The following is a 20,160-nucleotide window of genomic DNA, read 5'->3' on the forward strand; positions in this document are numbered from 1 at the left end:
GAGCAGGAGGCGGGCGGTGGAGAGGGAGATTCATGGATGGAGATTGAATATGCAATTTCCTTTCACCTTGCCAAGAGCTGCCCCTGGGCTGTGCCTGGCCTAAATTCCTCCCCACCCCCCACCCCCGGCTTCCCCATCTCTGCCTTCTCCAGCCCCCCCCCCCACCTCCCTTTCATTCTTTCCAGAAAATTACCTTCAAAATTGATTTCTACTTTTACAAACAAATATAACGGGACCATGAAAGCGGTCCCGGTCCTGTGTTGAGCCGGGAGGGGTGTGAGGGCCCTTTCGGTCCTCTTCGCCTTGTGTCCCATGCCCACCCGCCCTCTGTTTTGCCAGTTAAGGTCCCACTTCCTGCCCTACCACTTGGGCAGTGGGCCCCTGGAGAGGAGCCCCCTCCCTGGAATGACACCCGATCTGCAAGCTCCAATTTCCCTGAAGATGGCAGCTTTGGAGGCACTATGCACCCTCCCCACCCCAATGCACACCAGGCTCACTGTGCCCAATGCACCCTCCCCACCCCAATGCACACCAGACTCCTCATGACGGGGGTGTCACGAAAGTGGCACAAAAAGGGAAGCATCTGATGTGTGTTCTGTTTTTGGCATCTGCTTGCCTCTGTCAACAACCTCCTTCTCACACAGCATTGCAGAGAGAGAATTCTAGGTTGAAAGGCCCAAAGACCCACTACACAGGTGGACCAGAGGCCAGTATCTCCAACCCCAAAGAGTTCTTGGCTGCCTCCACAAAAGGACGTGCATCAGAATAAAGGATATGTCTTGCTGTGTTAGACTGAGAGTCTCTCTGGCTCTTCTCCCTCTCTTGAAACTCTCCTTCCCTGCTCTGATTCACCAGGAAACTCCTTTACAGTTTGGTTGTATGCAAACTGCTTTCTTACCACCCTACACACCTCAACATGCACGCATATGTGCACATGAACACGCGCGCACACACACAAAACAATCCCAGCTCACACTGGATGATTTGAAAGATAATGCTAGATCTACACAACCTCGCTTAGTTATATGCTGGGTTGGAAAACACAATATTTTTCCCAAATGCACCACTGACAGCTACCACACAGAGGTACTATCATCCTCACTCCTGTAGAAGACATGCAAACTATACACATATCAAAAGAGAATTAAAGAAGATGAGTTGGTTTTTATATCCCACTCTGTTCTTCCCAGAGGACTCTCAAAGAAGTTTACAGTCATAATCCCTTCCTCTCCCCACAACCGGCACCTTGTGGAGCAGGTGGGGCTGAGAGAGTTTGGCTGGCCCAAGATCACCCAGCAGGAGCGGGGAATCAAATCCAGTTCTGATCTTCTGTCCAGTGGTGGGATTCAGCCGGTTCACACCACTTTGGCAGAACCGGTTGTTAAAATGGTGCTTGTAAACAACCAGTTGTTAAATTATTTGAATCCCACCACTGAGCACATCCCACTGTACTAACATGTACTCAGATTTGAGCATGGAAGACCTATAACCAATGGGCAACATGAAATGGGCAGACATAAATCAACAGCAAATATAAAACAGGCCCTTTGTCCTCTTGGCAGAAGTTCACGTAACTGCCAGCCCCCTTGGAGGCAATACGCAGGCACCTGTCCAGATATCAAAACCGTTACCTATGATGTGTTCAAATGCATGGGAATATCAAGAGCAGGCATGCAAATACTGGCACGTGAAAGAGTGGTGCAGGGCGGGTAGCCTGGCGTATCACAAAGTCCAAGCCAACTTGAGTCTGGAGATTGTCCCTTCCAGAAATGGTCACACCAATGACAGCATTTACGTTTCCTTCCCCATGTCTCCTTGAATCACGGAATCACAGAGTTGCAAGGGACCAGACTGGCTACCTAGTCCAATCCCCACTCAATGCAGGATCAGCCTCCAAGGAGCAGCCCTGACAGGCCCCACTGATTCTGTGCTGCTTGTTCAGCAGCATGCCATAGAGATCAAGGAGAAGATCAGATAAAGCGCTCTGGATGCTCAACAATGCCAAGGATCACTCTTTGCCTGGGTGGATCAGCAAGCACTTCCTACTGGGTGGATCAGCAAGCACTTCTCCACTTGGACAGGAGATGCCACCAGCAGGAAAGCAGGACAGCACCAGAGGAAACAAAGCCGGCTCAGCAGCACCAAGTTGGCAAGTGCTTGCTTGGCTCCATCTTTTCTCTCCTTCCATCACTTCGTCTCCTTCCTTCCGGCCATTCCTTTCAAGGAGTGGGAGCCGTCTGACCAGGAGCCTCTCTCAGTTTCACCTCCTAATCTACTTGCTGGAGTGAAATCTTTGCTCTTGGGAAACCCGCTGGGAATCAACAGCTGTCTCTTCAAAACACAACTTCATCTGGAGCCAAAGGCAGGGAGGGACTTATCAGACTGGATGGCCCTGACTGTGTTACAAGGGAGAGTCACTCTGCCTGCAGTGCTGGCGAGGGACCTTCTCTGCTACTGGAAGGGATCCTGCCATCCCCGGTATGCAAGCAGATCCCAGAAACAAGCTGCTCCTAAGGAAAAGATCTGGGCTCTGGCTTTACTGGCACAACCCGGTCTTAGTCAGTGTCAGAGCAACAGGCCCATTACTCATGGGAGACTGACCTCAGGCCTTTTAGTTGCGTGGTGGGACTGAAGTGGGGTCTTCTTGCATTTGTCTGTTTACATGCGAGGAGGCAGCCCAGTCCTCCCCGACAACTATTCTCAATAGGCCCCTGACTCTCTTAACTGCACCTCTCTAAAAGGCACTCACAACACACAGTAGTCAGAATACTATAGAGCTCACATTCTCCCCCCCCCCCTTCCCCTCCACAGGCACACACTCTCTCTCCTCCCCAGCCTCTCTCTTATGCTACTGCTGCAGGAGAGAGGCTTGTTTTTTAAAAAGAGGCTTTAAAAAAGTTTTAAGAAGGCCTCTGGATCATCGGGGAGGGCAGAAGCAGCCTGGGGGAGGTGGGCTGGAGCCAGAAGCAGACCCTGCTTGTGTTGTTTCTTGCAAAAGCCAACTCTGTTACATCGATCCATTGATATATCGCAACGAGTAAACACTCGTTGAAGCAGGAAGAAGCAGGAAGGAGCTGGCAACATGGAAGGGGGGGTGAGGGGGAAGGCACGCATGGCAGCGGGAGGAGTGAGAAGGGTGGGATTAGGCAGGCTGGCCGTGGACCGAGGGAAGAGGTCCGGGGCAAAGCTGTGCTCACTGGAAACCTCCCCACTCTGGCGGCGAAGCAAATTAAATTCGTGCTAGAAGTGGTCTTGCTTGCCACAGGGAGACTAGAAAGTGAAAGCGGGCCTTGAGGAAATCTTGTGGCAACACACATTTCCCCCCATCCTGCAGCAGATGCCTTGTGCGTAATCAGCCGTGGTTCACACAATATATCCATCATGTTCTTGGGAATTTAGGGTGTCTATTTCCTTAAAAAGCAAATTGCTAGCCTGGTTGCAGAAAAAGGCTTTAAACAGCCCAGGCTGCTTTCACTAGAGTCTGCAGGAGGTTTGGGCAGCGCTTCCAGTGCTCACAGTCCCCACCCCCACTTTTCCTGTTCAGTCCCTATTTTCCTTTCTCCTGTGTATTAGGATGCAACTTTTAACAACCATTTCTTTTCCTTTCCCTCAGTTCTTCATTAATACAGAATGTAGACTCAAAAAGTCCAACTCTACGCAATACGAGTTGGCTCAGGCAAGGGGTTTCCAGCTTCTGGTGGGGGCTGGAAATCTCCTGGAATTACAACTGATCAGTTCCCCTGGAGAAAATGGCAGCTTTGGAGGGTGGGCTGGTTTTCAGGTCACTCCTGGCCACCAGGGGAAGATGTGGGGTGGGGGGTGTGGAGTAGGGTGGACATGACCAGGTTGGGAAACTCCTGGAGCCTGGAGGTGGAGTCTGGGAAGGGCATGGACCTGAGTGGGGCAAAAGGCCACTGAGCCCACCCTCCAAAGCAGCCATTTTCTTCACGGGAACTGATCTTTGCACTCTGAAGATGAGCTGCAGCTCCAGGGAATCTCCAGATCCCACCTGCAGGCTGATGCCCATAACTCCAGGGCGCCCTGCCCTGCCCTGCCGAGCCCCTCCCCTTCCCCAAACCTTGCCCTCTTCAGAATCCACCTCCACATTTCCAGGAATTTCTCAACACAGAGTTGACAACCTTAGGCAGGGCCAAAAATTTGGATTAAACTATCTGCACAGCATCAACACAACTTTGTATCAACGGAACATAAGAACATGAGAATATAAGAACATAAGAACATAAGAACAAGCCAGCTGGATCAGACCAGAGTCCATCTAGTCCAGCATTCTGCTACTTGCAGTGGCCCACCAGGTGCCTTTGGGAGCTCACATGCAGGATGTGAAAGCAATGGCCTTCTGCGGCTGTTGCTCCCGATCACCTGGTCTGCTAAGGCATTTGCAATCTCAGATCAAAGAGGATCAAGATTGGTAGCCATAAATTGACTTCTCCTCCATAAATCTATCCAAGCCCCTTTTAAAGCTATCCAGATTAGTGGCCATCACCACCTCCTGTGGCAGCATATTCCAAACACCAATCACACGTTGCTTGAAGAAGTGTTTCCTTTTAGCATAGAGTTTGCCTTTTTCACAGCTGCCATGCATTGAGTTGACATTCCCATGGAACTATCAACTAAGACGCCCAAATCCCTTTCCTGGTCTGTGACTGATAGCACTGACCCCTGTAGCGTGTATGTGAAGTTTGGATTTTTTGCCCCTATGTGCATCACTTTTGCTACATAGAACTGCATTTGCCATTTCTGAGCCCACTCACCTAATTCATCAAGGTCCGCTTGGAGCTCTTCGCAATCCTTTACAGTTCTCACCACCCTACATAATTTGGTATCATCTGCAAACTTGGCCACCACGCTACCCACCCTACTTCCAGGTCACTTATGAATAAATTAAAGAGCACTGGTCCCTATTAAGAAGCGTAATAGTTTGCACTAACTGCAAGGTTGCATCACACAGCAAAGCTGGAGCCGGGGGTCCACGACTGAGCCTGAAGGACGCAGAACACAGCAATATTGGCTGAGGGTGGGGGTGGGGGTGGGCCCTCAATCCCTATGCAGAATCTTACAGCATTCAGGATTGCTTTCAGGTCACTGTCCGGCTGCCGCCCTGCTTGCAATGGACAGCATCGCAATGTGTTGCGAGCTTGTCTGCGGCCCCCATGGCTCAGCAACCCTTCCCTTCGCCTGATCAGCCGTTCAGCGGCAGATCAGCTCCTGCCCAGATCCCCACAAAGCATCCATCTGACAGAGGCTTGAAATGTTCAAGCGAACATAATCTGGAATCTTCTTTTGCAACGCTGGAGACCCAAAGTAGCGAGAGGACCACTTCTGTCCCCATGTGAGGTTTTGGCCTCAGGTCCCGGCTCTTCGGCTCCCACAGCAGAGGGGGGCAAGTTTAAAACAGCATCCATTTATTGCCAAGGCGATAACTGAGACGGGAGGAGCTCTTTTCAGAAGAAGGGAGCTGAGGCAGCCTGCAGTCCTAATAAAGGAGTAGAGACTCCACCCCTTGAAACTAAACCAAGACATGCAAGCATCTGAGAGGGGAGCAGGGTGTTCCACTGTAATGTATACAACGAATACACCACAATGCGTGGATCAGGGGCAGGATCCTTAGGCTGGAGGAAAACTTTAAATGCTGCTCAGCAAAGTGGCAGAATACGAGCGGGGAGGTCTCTGCAGAGACCCATCTCAAACTTGGTAGAGAATGAGATATGGAAAGGAGCCAGGGGCGTAACGAGGCAAACGGTAGCCCTGGGCAAAACCTGAGTTGGATGCCCCCCCCCCCCCACCCCCATGGTCGGCCACTTCACCATGACCAATTTTTTTTTGCACCTGGACATTGGTGCGTGCAGGGGGTGCATTTTTAGACATATCAGCACTAAAATTTCAGCGTATCATCAGAAGACTGTCCTTATGCTATCCCCCAAGTTTGGTGAGGTTTGGTTCAAGGAGTCCAAAGTTATGGACTCCCAAAGGGGGTGCCCCATCCCCCATTGTTTCCAATGGGAGCTAATCCCCAAATTGCGTGCCCTATGCAGCCCTTTGTCTGGAGTTAGGTCAAAACTCCTTGGAATCAGCCGCTTGGCTGAGGGCTTTTAGATTCTGGCTGCAAATTCATTTTCTCTCGGGCTGTAATTCCCTGGTCCACCGTCTGCTCTCTAACACCCATTCCAACCCCTGGTTTTCCATAATTGAAGAAAAAATGGCCTCTATTGGACTGTCAGTGGATTCACTTTGCCTTTTGTCCTATTCAGAAGCTTATAGAAAATTAAAAGGTCAACTATTGGATAGAGAGTTCTCTACCCTAATCACCACAGCCAAGAAAACATGCTCCCCCCCCCCACCCCCGTATTTTTCTCTCTCATTTGAATTGGGCCACTTGGCACACTACCTGTATTGCTTAATAAACCCTGCTCAAAGGAGAGCCATAATGCTTGCCAGGTTTAATGTTATGCCTTCTGCCTTGTTACATGGCAGATTTAATAAGCAAGAAAAGGCTAAAAGATTGTGCCCATGTAATGATGGCTCAGTTGAATCTCTGGCCCACCAATTACTACTCTGTCTCAGATTCAAAGAAATCAGATCCAAGTATGTGAATCTTACTCCTTTACATTTACCAGATCTCCCCGTTTTAATTAGATTACACTACTTGATGGACAATCCTGATCCTTTTCTCTGTATGATAGTGGCAGACTTTCTCCTGGAAATTACTAAACGCCAGTAGATTTCCTTCGACCTAACGTTTATTTCCTGTATTGTATATGCTTTTTAATCCGTTTTTATTATTGTTGTACTGTTGTCTGTGGGCCTTTCCCCACTTATGTTTTGCAGTGCGCTACTCTGAGTGCGAGCAATTTCCGCCCCGGGGTCATGTTCCCCACTGCCCCGCGCTCTGCAGTCAGAAGGTGCCATTTTCTTCAGTGTAACTTTTCTTCCATAACTTTGGCCCCCCTGAACCAAACTGCACCAAACCTGGGGGGTATCATCAGGGCAGTCTCCTGATGAGTCCCTGAAAGTTTTGAGACTGTGCCTTCAGAAATGTGCCCCCCCCCAGCCTGCAACCCCCATTGACAGCAATACAGCCTGCAACCCCCATTGACAGCAATGCAGAAAACTCAATGCAGAACAAAGATTCCTGGGCAAATGTCTGGGATGTTCCCGAAGGGGGCACATTTTTGGATGTATCAGCACCAAAATGTCAGGTATCATCTGGAAACTGTCCTATTTATTTTATTTATTTATTAAACTTAATATACCGCCCTATCCCCGAAGGGCTCAGGGCGGTGACGAAGGGCTCAGGGCGGTGAGGGGGGGGTCCTAATGGGACCCCCCCAAGTTTGGTGCAGTTTGGTTTAGGTTGTCCAAAGTTATGGACCCTCAAAGGGGGTACCCCATCCCACATTCTTTGCTAAGGAGATGGGGGCTACCCTTTTGAGGGTCCATAACTTTGGACCCCCTGAACCAAACTGCACCAAAACTTGGGGGGTCCGATCAGGACATTTTCCAGATGATACCCTGAAATTTTGGTACTGATACGTCCAAAAATGCACCCCCTGCAGGAACATCCCGAAATTTGCCCAAGAATCTTTGTTCTGCATTGAGTTTTCTGCATTGCTGTCAACGGGGGTTGCAGGCTGGGGGGGGGCACATTTCTAAAGGCACAGTCTCAAAGCTTTCAGGGTCTCATCAGGAGATTACCCTAGTGATACCCCCCAGGTTTGGTGCAGTTTGATTCAGGGGGGCCAAGGTTATGGACCCTCAAAACTGTAGCCCCCATCTCCTATTAGCTCCCATTGGAAACAATGGGGGATAGGGGCACCCCCTTTGGGAGTCCATAACTTTGGACTCCCTGAACCAAATCTCACCAAACTTGGGGGGTAGCATAAGGACAGTCTCCTGATGATACGCTGAAACTTTGGTGCTGCTAGCCTAAAAACCGAGCCCCCTGCAGGCCAAAAATGGAAAAACACTAAAATACCCAAAAATGAACCCAGCATTTTGATGCCCCCCACAAGGTAATGCCCTGGGTAGCTGTCCACCTTGCCCAATGGGCATTACGCCAGTGAAAGGAGCAAAGTATGTGCAGGGCCCCAACTCTCCTCCCAGAAGCACAGCTGGAAACTCCTGTCAAAGGCTGCCGGCACCTTCCCTGTGACGTCTCGATGCCTTGCAGGCAGCCCAGAACACAGGACTGTGTCTCCTCTAGAGCCACGGGAGCCATCCCTGCTGTCTTGGCAAGAGTAAATAGGCCTGGATGCTCCAAGAGTCAGCCACCTTGTTTCCTGAGGGGCTTAGGGGAAAGCTGGGTTTATAAATAAAGGGCTAGAAGGAGTCTATCCCAAAGAAAATAAGATTGCAAAGAATGGACCAAGAGCTTTCAGAACAGTGCTAGGAAAGGGGAGAGCACCGTTCCTGCAAAGGGGCAGGGAAAGAAACGGGTCACAGGAGCATGGCACAGAAGCAGACAAACACAGACAAATGCGTGGGATATTTTCCTGCCAAGACCACCAGACTGCAAGCTGACAGGGTCTAGTAGACACTTCAAGGGTTAGCACCTGTGTTTGCACCTGTGTTTTTATGCTCCCTTGAATCCTACCACATGAATGAAGCAGCCAACCAGCAGAAAGACCCTCTGAATTCATTGGCCAAATTCCCACTGAAAATTTAATCTAGATACAACCAAATTTCAAAAGAATTGGCACCTTTTCATCCAGGTTCCAACATCCCCGCTGCAGCATGTTTCCAGTGAAGACGTCTAGTCCTGCCCCTTGGGGGGGGGGGGGGTACCTGCTGTCAGGAGTGCAATTGTTAAGCCAGCAGCACCAAAATTTCCGAGTATCTTTAGGAGACCCTCCTGATGATACCAACCAGTTCATTTCTCAGGAACATGTCCTGCCCTGCCAAGGATTTCCAGCAGTAAAACCGAGAACTCTACAAACCTAAAGTTAACCACAGCAGAATCATTGTTAGGAAGGCAAGCAAAACAAGCAAAAACAAAACACAATTTCCCAACCTTTCAAATATGAAACGTCTTAGTAGACAGAAACGTGAAAAAGCCACACCTACAAATGTGCCGCTCTAGTGGGGGGTGGGGGGGAGAGGTTATCGGCGGAACATTTCTAGGTTAACAGGTGAGACAAAAATTCAACAAAGGCAGCAGTGGAATGATCAAAGCCACCTTCCTGTGTGACCATTTTAAAACTGGCTACAGGAAACACAGAGCTGCATTCCTGCTTTCTCCATGCGAGCCCCTGCAGCTGAAAGGTCTTGACACACCGTGTGATACCTGCTTGGCAGTGAACAGAGAGGCCCTCCTTTGAAAGGGGCCTCCCTCCTACACCCTCGCTGGGGATATCATTACCACCACTGAAAGCAACAATCTGTGTATTATGCTAACGATGTATCAAAACTGCTGTGGGTTTCATTCCCAGTGACACTGACATGCGGCGGCTGCTAATGCCCCTCCAAGGCAGGCCCCGTAATAACCCTTCTGACGACCCTTGGGGAATTATCCCGTAGTGGAGTGCCTCGGGAGGATCCCAGCAAGGCTCAAAGCTCCGGAGAAACTGCTGACGTTAATGTGGAGAAGGAGTTTGTGTCGCAGTCCCAGGGAATCCAGCTAGAAGGATTGCCATTAGGGAAATGCCAGATGATCACAGGAAACGGGACACAAAGGCTTCTTTCGCCAGATGGAGTGGAAAATGCAAATGGTTATCATTGAGTTTTTCCTTTTAAAAACCCTGCATTTTTTCATATAAAAGTGTCCAGGGACAGGGCTACTTCCCATTGCTGTGGTGGTGGCGGCGGCGGCGGCGGCGGCGGCGGCGGCGGCGGCGGCGGCGAAGAAGAAGAAGAAGAAGAAGAAGAAGAAGAAGAAGAAGAAGAAGAAGAAGAAGAAGAAGAAGAAGAAGAAGAGTTGGATTTATATCCCCCTTTCTCTCCTGTAGGAGACTCAAAGGGGCTTACAATCTCCTTGTCCTTCCCCCCCCCCCCAACAAACACCCGGTGAGGTAGGTGGGGCTGAGAGAGCTCGGAAGAACTGTGACTAGCCCAAGGTCACCCAGCTGGCGTATGTGGGAGTGCACAAGCTAATCTGAATTCCCCAGATATAGAACATTACCAATAGAGATCAGTAAAAAACAATTTGAGGAATGGGATAGGAAATTGAAAGCATGGGTGTTTGATAAAAAAAAAAGCAAGAGTAATGAATAAAGTAGTATACATGACAAAAAAACTCTTGGGATGGGGAATACCGAAAATGCAAGAATATCTTCCTGTGAGCCATTTCCAGTGTGATTTTGTGTACTTACCTGCTGCTTTGCACTGACCTTCGCCTCCTCTGAGCAGCTGCCTCGTTACTTGGCTCTTTGGAGATCCCTGAAGGTTCTCCCTGCTGCACGACAACAAACTCTGCCTGAGCCTGCAAGGAAGTGCTTGGAACTGGCTCTGCTGACTGCATTTCCTCAGGAGGAGCCAGCTCTGAATCCATAGTGCCTTCAGGCTCTGCATTGGAGTCCTCAGTACTCCAATCAGTGCCCAGGGACGGGCTCACGACATCATACCCCCCCTCAAAATCCCCCACCCCTCCAGGGGGAGCTGGGCTTGTGGGGTGGCGGGCATAGTGAAAGACCTGAACCAGCTGTGGGGCATGGACTTGTGTGGCAGGTTCCCAGGAGCAGTCCTCACGGCCATACCTCAGCCGGTCAATGAACTCTTGATGCTAACCCCTGTGTACTCAGGAATCCAGGATGCGGGCCACCTCAAACTCCTCCGAGTCATCAACTTGTCTCCTGCTGGCAGTTGCTGTCCTTTGGAGGTGCTGGGACCTGTAGAGACCTGTGGAATACAGGATGTACTTTCAGGCTGGCAGGCAAGTCAAGGAGAAAGGCCACTGTGTCGGTCTGTTGCAGTGCTGTAAAAAGCCTGATGAACTGGTAGTCCAGTTTCTTGGATGGACAGGCCAACCAGAGGCATTGGGTAGATAGCCAGACCTTGTCTCTTAACTAGCTCAGGGGCCCCACTTGGCATTTGGCATCTGCGTGCTGTTTACAGCATTGCTTGGCATGTTGCAGGTCCTCCTGCCGCAGGGTATGCTGTGCTTGCAGTTCTTGCAGGAGGGCATCTGTGGCCGGGGCCAGGTTGGTTGGAACAACATCAGGAAAGAACCGTGGATGAAATCCATAGGTGACCTGGAATGGAGTCTGGTTGGTTGAGGAGTGGACTGAGTTGTTGTAGGCAAATTCTGCCAATGGAAGGAACTCAACCTAATTGTACTGCTGGTATGATATGTAACACCACAGGTATTGTTAACTATTCAATTTGCCCATCTGTCTGAGACGATCAAACATCAGTCCCCAGAGATGCATAAAGGCTGCACCAACACTTGGAGGTAAACTGGATAAGTTCTGGGATACCATGAAGCCGGAAGACATGTTGCAGGTAGACCTGCCCGGTCTCCTTGGCTGGAGGGATGCCATTGCAGGGGAGAAAGTGGGCCAGTTGGTGAACAGGTCCATGACCATGAAGATACTGGTGTATCAGTTGAACCTGCTCTGTGTTAGTCCATAGAGATAGTGCACCAGTGACCCGATGCAGTCAGCAGGAGAACCAGGTGGCCTGGGGGCTTGCCAGACTGAATCTTGGCATGATGGCAGACTTCGCATGTGACCATGTACCACTGCACTTCTCTGAGCACTTGAGGCCACCAAAAGTTCCTTGTGACCAAATGCAGCGTTTTGTACTGACCAAAGTGCCCAGCCAGCAGGCATCAAGGCATAGTCTTAGGATCTCTGCACACATAGGTTTGGGCACATAAAGATGCCCCTGTTAAGTCAGGAGGCCATCCTGGAAGACACGCTCCGAAGCATCAGTCCTGGCTCGCTGGAGTGCAGTTTTCTGTTTCTGAACCCAGGGGTCGGCTGCCTGGGGTTGTTGGATTTGCTCCCAGAGGGTCACAGCAGCACAGCTGTTGGCCATTGCCCGAGCAGGCAGAATGGTCATCAGATCAGGTTGTGGGCTGTTCATGCACTGGCACTCGGGTTTGCAGGAGAGGGCATCCACCTGTCAGTTTCATGTTTTGGGGATGTACATGACTCAAAGCTGAACCAAGAGAAAAACACCACCCACCTGATTTGCCCCTGGGTTGGACATCTGGCAGACTGGAGGTGTTTCAGGTTTCCATGGTCAGGGCAGACCTGGACCGGCTGGCTGGTGAGCACCTTTGAGGGGAGGCCACCACATCTTGAAGACAGTTTTGATAGCAAGGAGCTTGTGTTCCCATATGGCGTAGTTCCGCTTGGCTGGAGTGAGTTGGCAGAAGTAGAATGCATACAATTGCAGGTGCTGGCTGCCGGTTGAAGCAGGACCACTCCAAGGCTGATTCCGCACGGGCCAAAAACAGCAGTGTGAAAATGGTGTGAAAACAGTATAAACCCTTTTACACTGTTTTAAACCCTTTTACACCGTTTTCGCACCACTTTCACACTGCTGTTTTTGGCCCATGCGGAATCAGCCCAAGGGTGGTTCTGGATGCATCTGTTTCCACTGTGAAGGGCAAGGCAGGACTGAGTAGTTGTAGACATGGCTTGGTTGCAAAATACTTTCTGAAAATCTTCTTTTGTAGTTGGCATCCAGATGAACCCTCCTTGGGGTGGCAGAAGTTGGGTCAGAGGTCAATCAAGCTCAGCAAACTGAGGAATAAACTGTCTGTAGTAATTGGCAAACCAAGAACCACTGGATGGCGTTCTTAGTCCGGGGTTCTTGCCAAGACAGCAGAGCCTCCACTTTCATGACATTCCGCTGAATACTCACAGGCAACAGCCTGTGGGTATTAATAAAATTAATAAAAATAAAATTAATAAATTGCTGGAAGACTACGGTGCATTGCACAGGTCAAAGATACTTGTACTGGCCGTATCAAGTTCCGAAGGTGGACTTCCACTCCTTTCTTTATTCGAATCAGGTTGTAAGCCCCTCACAGATTGATCCTGTTATAGATTCGAGTCCCGCAGACCCATCCCAGGAGTTCTGAAATGAGGGCCAAGGGATAGAGGTCTTTGACTGTGATTTTATTCCAGTCATCATTTCACAGCTGAAGTTCTCTGCACTTTTCTTTTTGACAAATAAGGTGCTGATGTGAGAGAAGCCCACGAAGCCCAGGAAGTGCCGCACGTTCTTGCCCAAGAAGTCTTGTAAGGCTTGTTCTTTGGGTTCCATGAAAGAGTACTGTCTTTTGATCGGCAAGGGAGCTCCCAATATCAACTCGATGCCACAGTGGTATGGCTGATGTAGAGACAACGTATTGCTCCCCCTTTCTTCAAAGACATCCTGGAAATCTTCGTACTCAATGGGGAGCCCCAGCAGGTCTTTGTGCAGAACTCCTGAGACCATAGCAGGTGTCTGCTGGTGGATGCAGGGATCTCTGAAGTACAGCTCCTGTGTTTTCCAGTCGATTAACATGTTGTAGGCCTCCAGTCATGACATGGCCAGGATCAAGGGGAACTGGAGCATCTGGGCGATGTCGAACACGGTCGTTTCTGTATGGCCCTGAACCACCATAATGAGGGGAGGCATTTCCTAGACCCGTGGTGGCGAACTTTTGGCACTCCAGATGTTATGGACTACAATTCCCATCAGCCCCTGCCAGCATGGCCAATTGTAGGGGCTGATGGGAATTGTAGTAGAACCAGGGGGCATTCATTGAAAATGCTGGGGGGAAGAATTAGGACTAATAAAAGGAAACACTTCTTCACGCAACGTGTGATTGGTGTTTGGAATATGCTGCCACAGGAGGTGGTGATGGCCACTAACCTGGATAGCTTTAAAAGGGGCTTGGACAGATTGATGGAGGAGAAGTCGATTTATGGCTACCAATCTTGATCCTCTTTGATCTGAGATTGCAAATGCCTTAACAGACCAGGTGATCGGGAGCAACAGCCGCAGAAGGCCATTGCTTTCACATCCTGCATGTGAGCTCCCAAAGGCACCTGGTGGGCCACTGCAAGTAGCAGAGAGCTGGACTAGATGGACTTTGGTCTGATCCAGCTGGCTTGTTCTTATGTTCTTATGTTCTTATGTTCTTATGTAGTCCATAACATCTGGAGTGCCAAAGGTTCGCCACCACTGTCCTAGACCATTGGTTCTGACTTCAGAGGCCAGTTGTCGATGTCCTCCACCTGCATTGGTGTTGCCTTGGCCACCAGGGAGAGCTGCTGTTGCTATGCAAAAGCCTGGTTTAAATAGGACCAGGAAGCGCCGGAGTCCATCAAGGCATGGGCCAGGAGTCACCTGCCCATAGGCAGGAGGAATCTCACAGAGAGCAGCAAGTGATTTAATCAGGAGTTGGAGGCCCCGTGGTGTCTGGTGAGTTCCCCCAGGCTGGGAGGGCTGCACTGACCTGAGGGTCGGCATTTCTTGCCAGTGGTGGGGCCACTCATTTTTCTGGACACTGGCTGGCATCGTGGCTATTCCTGCCACAATAGAGTCATGAGTTCTGGGAGTGCTGGTGCACCTTCTCCTCCGGAGTCAATCAGGGTCATGCCCCTCCAAGCTGCATGGGCTCTTTGCCCATCTTGGGTCATGACTGCACCCCTGTTGGACAACCACACTAGGCAGAAAGGCTGGCTCTCATGTTCGAGGTTGGGCTCCCTCGCAGGCTTGCTTGCATTCCTCAAGGAGATCCTCCGTGGCCTGAAACAGCTGTAATGATCCATTGAGAGTATGAGGCCGTTTGATTTGGGCTAGCTTATCCAGGATCACGTCTGATAACCATGCTGCAAACTGGTCCACCAGTGCTGGCTCATTCTGCCAGGTTGTGAGCAAGGAGTTCAAACTCTGCAAGATAATAGGTGATGGATACTCCCCTTGTCTCAGGACTTGGAGGCGACGACTGGCACGGCTAACCTTCTGACAGTCCCCAAATGTGGCTTCCCTCTTGGTCACAAAAGCATCTAAATCAATTCGCTCTGGAGCCCCAGCAAGCAGCAGGGGAATGACTCACCAGCCAGCGCAGCCTTTCATCAGGCTGATGATGAAACTCACTTTGGCTCTTGCAGCTATGGATAGTTTGCATTGGGCCAGGAAAGTGGCATGGTTTCCCCACTCTGCCTATCAAATTATCAGGAGCAGCAAGTGGGCATTTGGGTGAAGAATCTGAAGCCGTGGTGGCCGGGACCACCCGTTGCCGGAGGTCAGCCAGTAAGTTGTAAGCTGTAAGCTGTAAGTTGCTGCACCTGATTGGCAAGAGTCTGGTTCTGGGAGACCAGGTCTGCGAGGGTCTCCTCCATGGCGACCTGTAAGCAGGGTGCAGCAAGGGCTGGGTGCAAACTGTGATGCCACAGGCAGGCAGCAGGCAGGCAGGAGCTACAGTGCGGACAGACAAGCCAGAGTCAAGGCGGACGGCACGCGAGGCACAGTCAACCAGTCCAGAGTCAGGGCAGGCAGCAAACAAAGGCATGGTCAAGGCAGTCCAGGGTCTAGATAGGCAGCAGCCAAAGTCAAGACACAGGTAGAACATCAGCTGTCAGGCTGAGAGCTGGAGGTCAGAGGGAGACCTGGCATGTGGAGCTTACCAGGAAGTCCACTAGTTGCACCCAGGCAGAGCCAAGCCCAAGGCAGGGTTTATAGAGGGAGTTTTGGCTAATGAGGCTGCGATCCTGCAAGAGCTCAACCCTCCTCAGATGCCTTCATCTGGCAGAGCCTTCTGCCATACTTCCAGGGTTGTAGCTATAGATTGTTATGGGGCGTGGCCATGCCCCCACCCACCCCTTGGGGTGTTGCCACGCCTCCCCAAGCCCTGTCCCTCATCCTCAGTGCTTATAAAAGCAGCTCTCCGAGGCCGGGACGGCAGTCTCTTCTCCCCAGAGGGGAGGGAAGAAGGGACTGCCGGCTGGGACCCCAACCGGAGGGAGGGGCCAGAGGTTTGGACATGTAATGGGGGGTTGAACCTGCATACCTTGCAACAATACGTGCACTTCTCCTTTGACTTTGCAGCGGTATCCTCTGTCTTTGCCTCTTTTGAACAGCTGGCTTGTTACCCAGCTCTTGGAGATTCCTGAAGGCTGCCTGGCATCAAGCTGTGCCTGAGCTTGCAAGGAAGGGCTTGGAAATGGCTCTGCTGACTGCATGTCCTTGTAAGGAGCCACAGTGAGTCCTCAGTGCCCCAGTCAGTGCCCAGGGGCTGGCTCATGAAACTGCCATCCAGCCAGGGAACAGCCAGGGCCAAATGAGGCTACGGGGCCAGCGGCACTCAGATGAGGGCCACCAGGCCTTGGCACCAAGATGAGGCTGGAGATGGGTCTGGAAAGGCAGATGGCCCAGCCAATCAGAGCCCTGAGGGAAGGGCTCTGAGCCAGCACTGGGCTACTGAATGGTGGAAATGGGTCTAGAGTGGTGGAGGAAGCAGGGAGGGGCACAGCCAAGGTGGAATGGGGCAGAGGAAACTCCAGATCACACTGGGGAATCTCCCTGCCAGGGCCTGAGAGAGCATGGCCCCCGCCTTCTGTGAGCCTCATTCTGAGGCCAATCCCCCACCCCTCGCCAGACCTGGAAACCCACGAGGAGGATGCGGACAGTGGCAGCAGGATGGGCGGCAGCGCCAGGCTTGTTACACGGAGGGGGGGGCGAGGTTTGAGCCTAATTTTTTTACTCATGTTGAATTGAAGCAACTTACAACTATTTTATATTCACTCCCATTCTGGTTTGCATATTTGAGTTTCATCTAAACTGAGAGAGACAAATAGAACAAAGGGCGTCTCAAGAAAAATGGTGAAAAGGCCCAGTTCACGCACACGAGGAAACCAACCTCCGGGGGGAACCTGGAGATTTCCCAAAACTATAGCTGATTTCCAGATGACAGAGCCCCGCCCCCTGGAGAAAATGGCAGCTGCAGACTCAATGTTACTGTGCCTCACTGAAGTCCCCCCCACTTGAGCACGGTGGGAGGGATCAATAGACTCACACAAGCATCATTTCAGGGCGCTCGGAGGAAATGGGGAGGAAACCCCTGCTCATATATAGGTCCCTTCCTGTTTGCCATGTGGTGCCACTGAGGAAATCAACCCCTTCAGCATAGCCCCCCCCCCCATATCTTGAACATGTGCCAGCCTCAAGAACATAGCAACCACGCTGCCGGATCAGAGCAAAGAGCATCTAGTCTGATGCCCCCGGCAAGCCTGCAAGAAGCACATGAAGAAGCAGCCCCTCCCCCTTGCTTGCAGAGCTGCTTCAAGTAGGTTGACCAAACACCAGGTAGGGCCGGGAACCTCCCGGAATGACAACTGATTTCCAGACTACGGGGATCAGCTCCCCTGGAAAGAGTGGACTCAATGGCATTACCCTCCTCCCCAAGCCTTGCCCATTCCCATCCCAGGTTCCACCCTCCAAATCTCCAGGAATTTCCCAGCTCAGGGTTGGCAACACCCAATGCACATAGATAGTTCCAGGCAATTTAATTCATGCACTATTCTATATATATAAAAAGCCAACAGTGACTTTGTTAGTCATGCCCTAAGGCCAAAACAGCTGGACGGATCGCCTCCAAATTTTCACATGACGTCCCTCCCTGTTGCGGGCAGGTAATCGGACCTTCAAATCGCCAAAAGTACATACCTGAGCCAGGTAAAACGTCTTTTTCCTGGCACACCAGGCCATGAAGCTGGCTGTGTTTAACTGTCACCCTTAGAATGTCCGTGCAGCATGTCTGTGGCCTGAGGGATTGGAATGCCCTTAGAATGTTCGCGCAGATGGCCACAGATGAGCAGTTAAAAAAGTACATAGGTAACACTGTTAGGTAATACGAGTGGAAGTGAAACACATACACATTTTGCCGTGTGAGATGTCAGGTGGGGTCCCCCCCTCACACTCAGGTAACTTTCACTCTCTGTGCCTCACCCACTGCTACCACACAACACACATACTCTCATACACATCCAGCTCATCCTCACACACCTCACTCTGCCCTCCCTCACATCCAACCACCACTTACCCACTTCCTCACCCATATTCACCACAGCTCTCTTTTACTAAAAGTGAGCTGGAGTTTGCCTTTTTCTTCTAAGAAAATCTGTGGGGTGGGGGGCGAACGAACACTACTGGTTCTGGAGGGTTTTCCGGGCTGTGTGGCTGTGGTCTGGTGGCTCCGCTTTTTTTGCACATGGCCCTTTAAGAACCCAGGGATCTGGCCTCAATCTGAGCGCCTCACCCCCCTGCCTCTGCTGCCTGACTGGGATAGCCTCCTTGCCCCAGTTCTGCCTTACCCAAGCCAGGACTGTGCGTGTCAACCAGCCTCATGGACAGCGGGATTCGCACTCTGGACAGTTCCGTTGTGGAATGGAAAGGGTTACCTTATACTAAAAAAAAAAGACACCACCATATAACAATGTGAATTGAAAAGGGAAAGAGGGATTCCATTTGACCACCCCAAAAGGCTGTGCTGCGGATCATTGGACCTGCATGGACATCTGTGTGGGTTGCGGACTGTGATGAGAAGGACAATTGCCACAGCAACGCGTGGCCAGGCCCCGCTAGATATTCATAAACATGGTGGAAATCAATGAATCGGTTGGTAGATACATTTAATATCAGAGGTGGAGCTATCTCAGGGTGCCCTGGGCAGCTGCTGTTGGGTCACGTGGGGGGGTGGAAAATCGGCCCACCCCTCCTCCTTTGCCCCTTGGCCTGGCCCTGATAGGCCCAGCAGCAGCGGCTGCCAGGCACCCCTGCCCCACCAGGCTGCCTGGGACTGCTGCTGGCTAAAGTAAGTGAGGCAGGGGGGACAGAGCAGGTGTTGCCCCGGGCACCATTTTCCCTGGTCCAGCAAGCCTTATTGCCAGAGGCGTACCAGGGGTAACTGGCGCCCGGAGACAAATTGTCTCCAGGACGCCCCCAGGCTCTGCCCCCCCACAGCTCCGCCCTCTGATGCCCCCAGACTCCACCCCCACTGCCCTCAACCCTGCCCATGTCACCATGGACATGGGCAAGGTCTAGGGTGCCCACCTCCCCCCCGGACTTCCCTTGCCAGCTGGGCTCCCAGCCAGCAGCCTGCAGTCCCTTCTGACCTCCCCTCTGGGAAGGCCAGAAGAGACTGCAGTCCCGACCTCGGAGACCTTCTTTTATAAGCACTGAGGCCAGGGGGTGGGGCTTGGGGAGCAAGAAGGGGTGGGACTTCCTGCTCCCCACGCCCCACCCCTGCCCTCAGTGCTTATAAAAGCAAGTCTCCGAGGCTGGGACTGCAGTCTCTTACGCCACTGCTCATTGCCCATGGATCACAGGATCCATGGGCAGAGGTAGCTCTCCCAGCCTCCCCCCACCCCAACCCCAGCATGCCTCCTTGCCCATGGATCACCATGGGCACAGCAAGCTCTCCCAGACTCCCCACCCCCCATCTTGAGCAAGCCTCCCTGGCACAGAGTTTAGGGAATTACAAATTGCTTATTGCATGCATGCTACTAGATAGGATAGAATTAAGTTCCTGAAGGAGTGGTGTTTGCTCCCTTTAAAAAAGACTGAGTACATGGCTTGTTGCTAGAATAATCTGTTGAAACCTATGGATTTTGGGCATATTTTAAAGATTTTTTTTGGCAGGATTTTTGATGCTTTGTGTGAATCGACTTTTCTGCTTAGGGTTTATCACCTAGGCAATTTGAGAACTCCCTCTCTTTCCACCTCACCCCGATTTTGTACCAATTGTTGAAATCCCTTCTATATCGCTAGTCTTATGGGCTTTTGTGCAAAAGTTAAAAGTTAATACCTCAGTCTCCAAGCCTGATGCTGCTTCTGCCCTACAGTGTCATACGGGAAAACAAATGAAAGCCATTCGGAAGTGCCTTTTTGAGTCCTTTTATTTCATTTTTATATTTTTTCACAGTAGTAATAAAACATTTTGAAAGCCTTTTGAAAACGTCATTTTTTTATTTCCGCTGTGTGGCATGGAAGATTGCTGTGTTCAGATTTGTGAATTGAGGCATGTTCTGTAATGTTATGGTGACTTTGAAATTACCTGGTGCAAAAAATAATTGGTCGGTCGTGGTGGGGGAGGGCAGTCACCTACATGGGGTGGGGGTGCAAAACTCAGATTTTGCCCGGGCTCCATTTTTCTTAGCTGCAACTCTTTTTAATATAGAGCAAACATAATCTCCCAGGACATGG

At 51.0% G+C, this 20,160-nt stretch overlaps 1 protein-coding gene across 4 annotated transcripts in view; it reads right to left on the bottom strand.

Moving 5' to 3' along the window:
- PAX2 (paired box 2) overlaps window positions 1–20,160 on the bottom strand; it is a 148,507-nt gene that overhangs the window by 50,953 nt on the left and 77,394 nt on the right. The window lies entirely within an intron of this gene.

The sequence above is a fragment of the Sphaerodactylus townsendi genome, linkage group LG08 (genome assembly GCF_021028975.2).
Source record: "Sphaerodactylus townsendi isolate TG3544 linkage group LG08, MPM_Stown_v2.3, whole genome shotgun sequence".
Taxonomy (NCBI): Eukaryota; Metazoa; Chordata; class Lepidosauria; order Squamata; family Sphaerodactylidae; genus Sphaerodactylus; species Sphaerodactylus townsendi.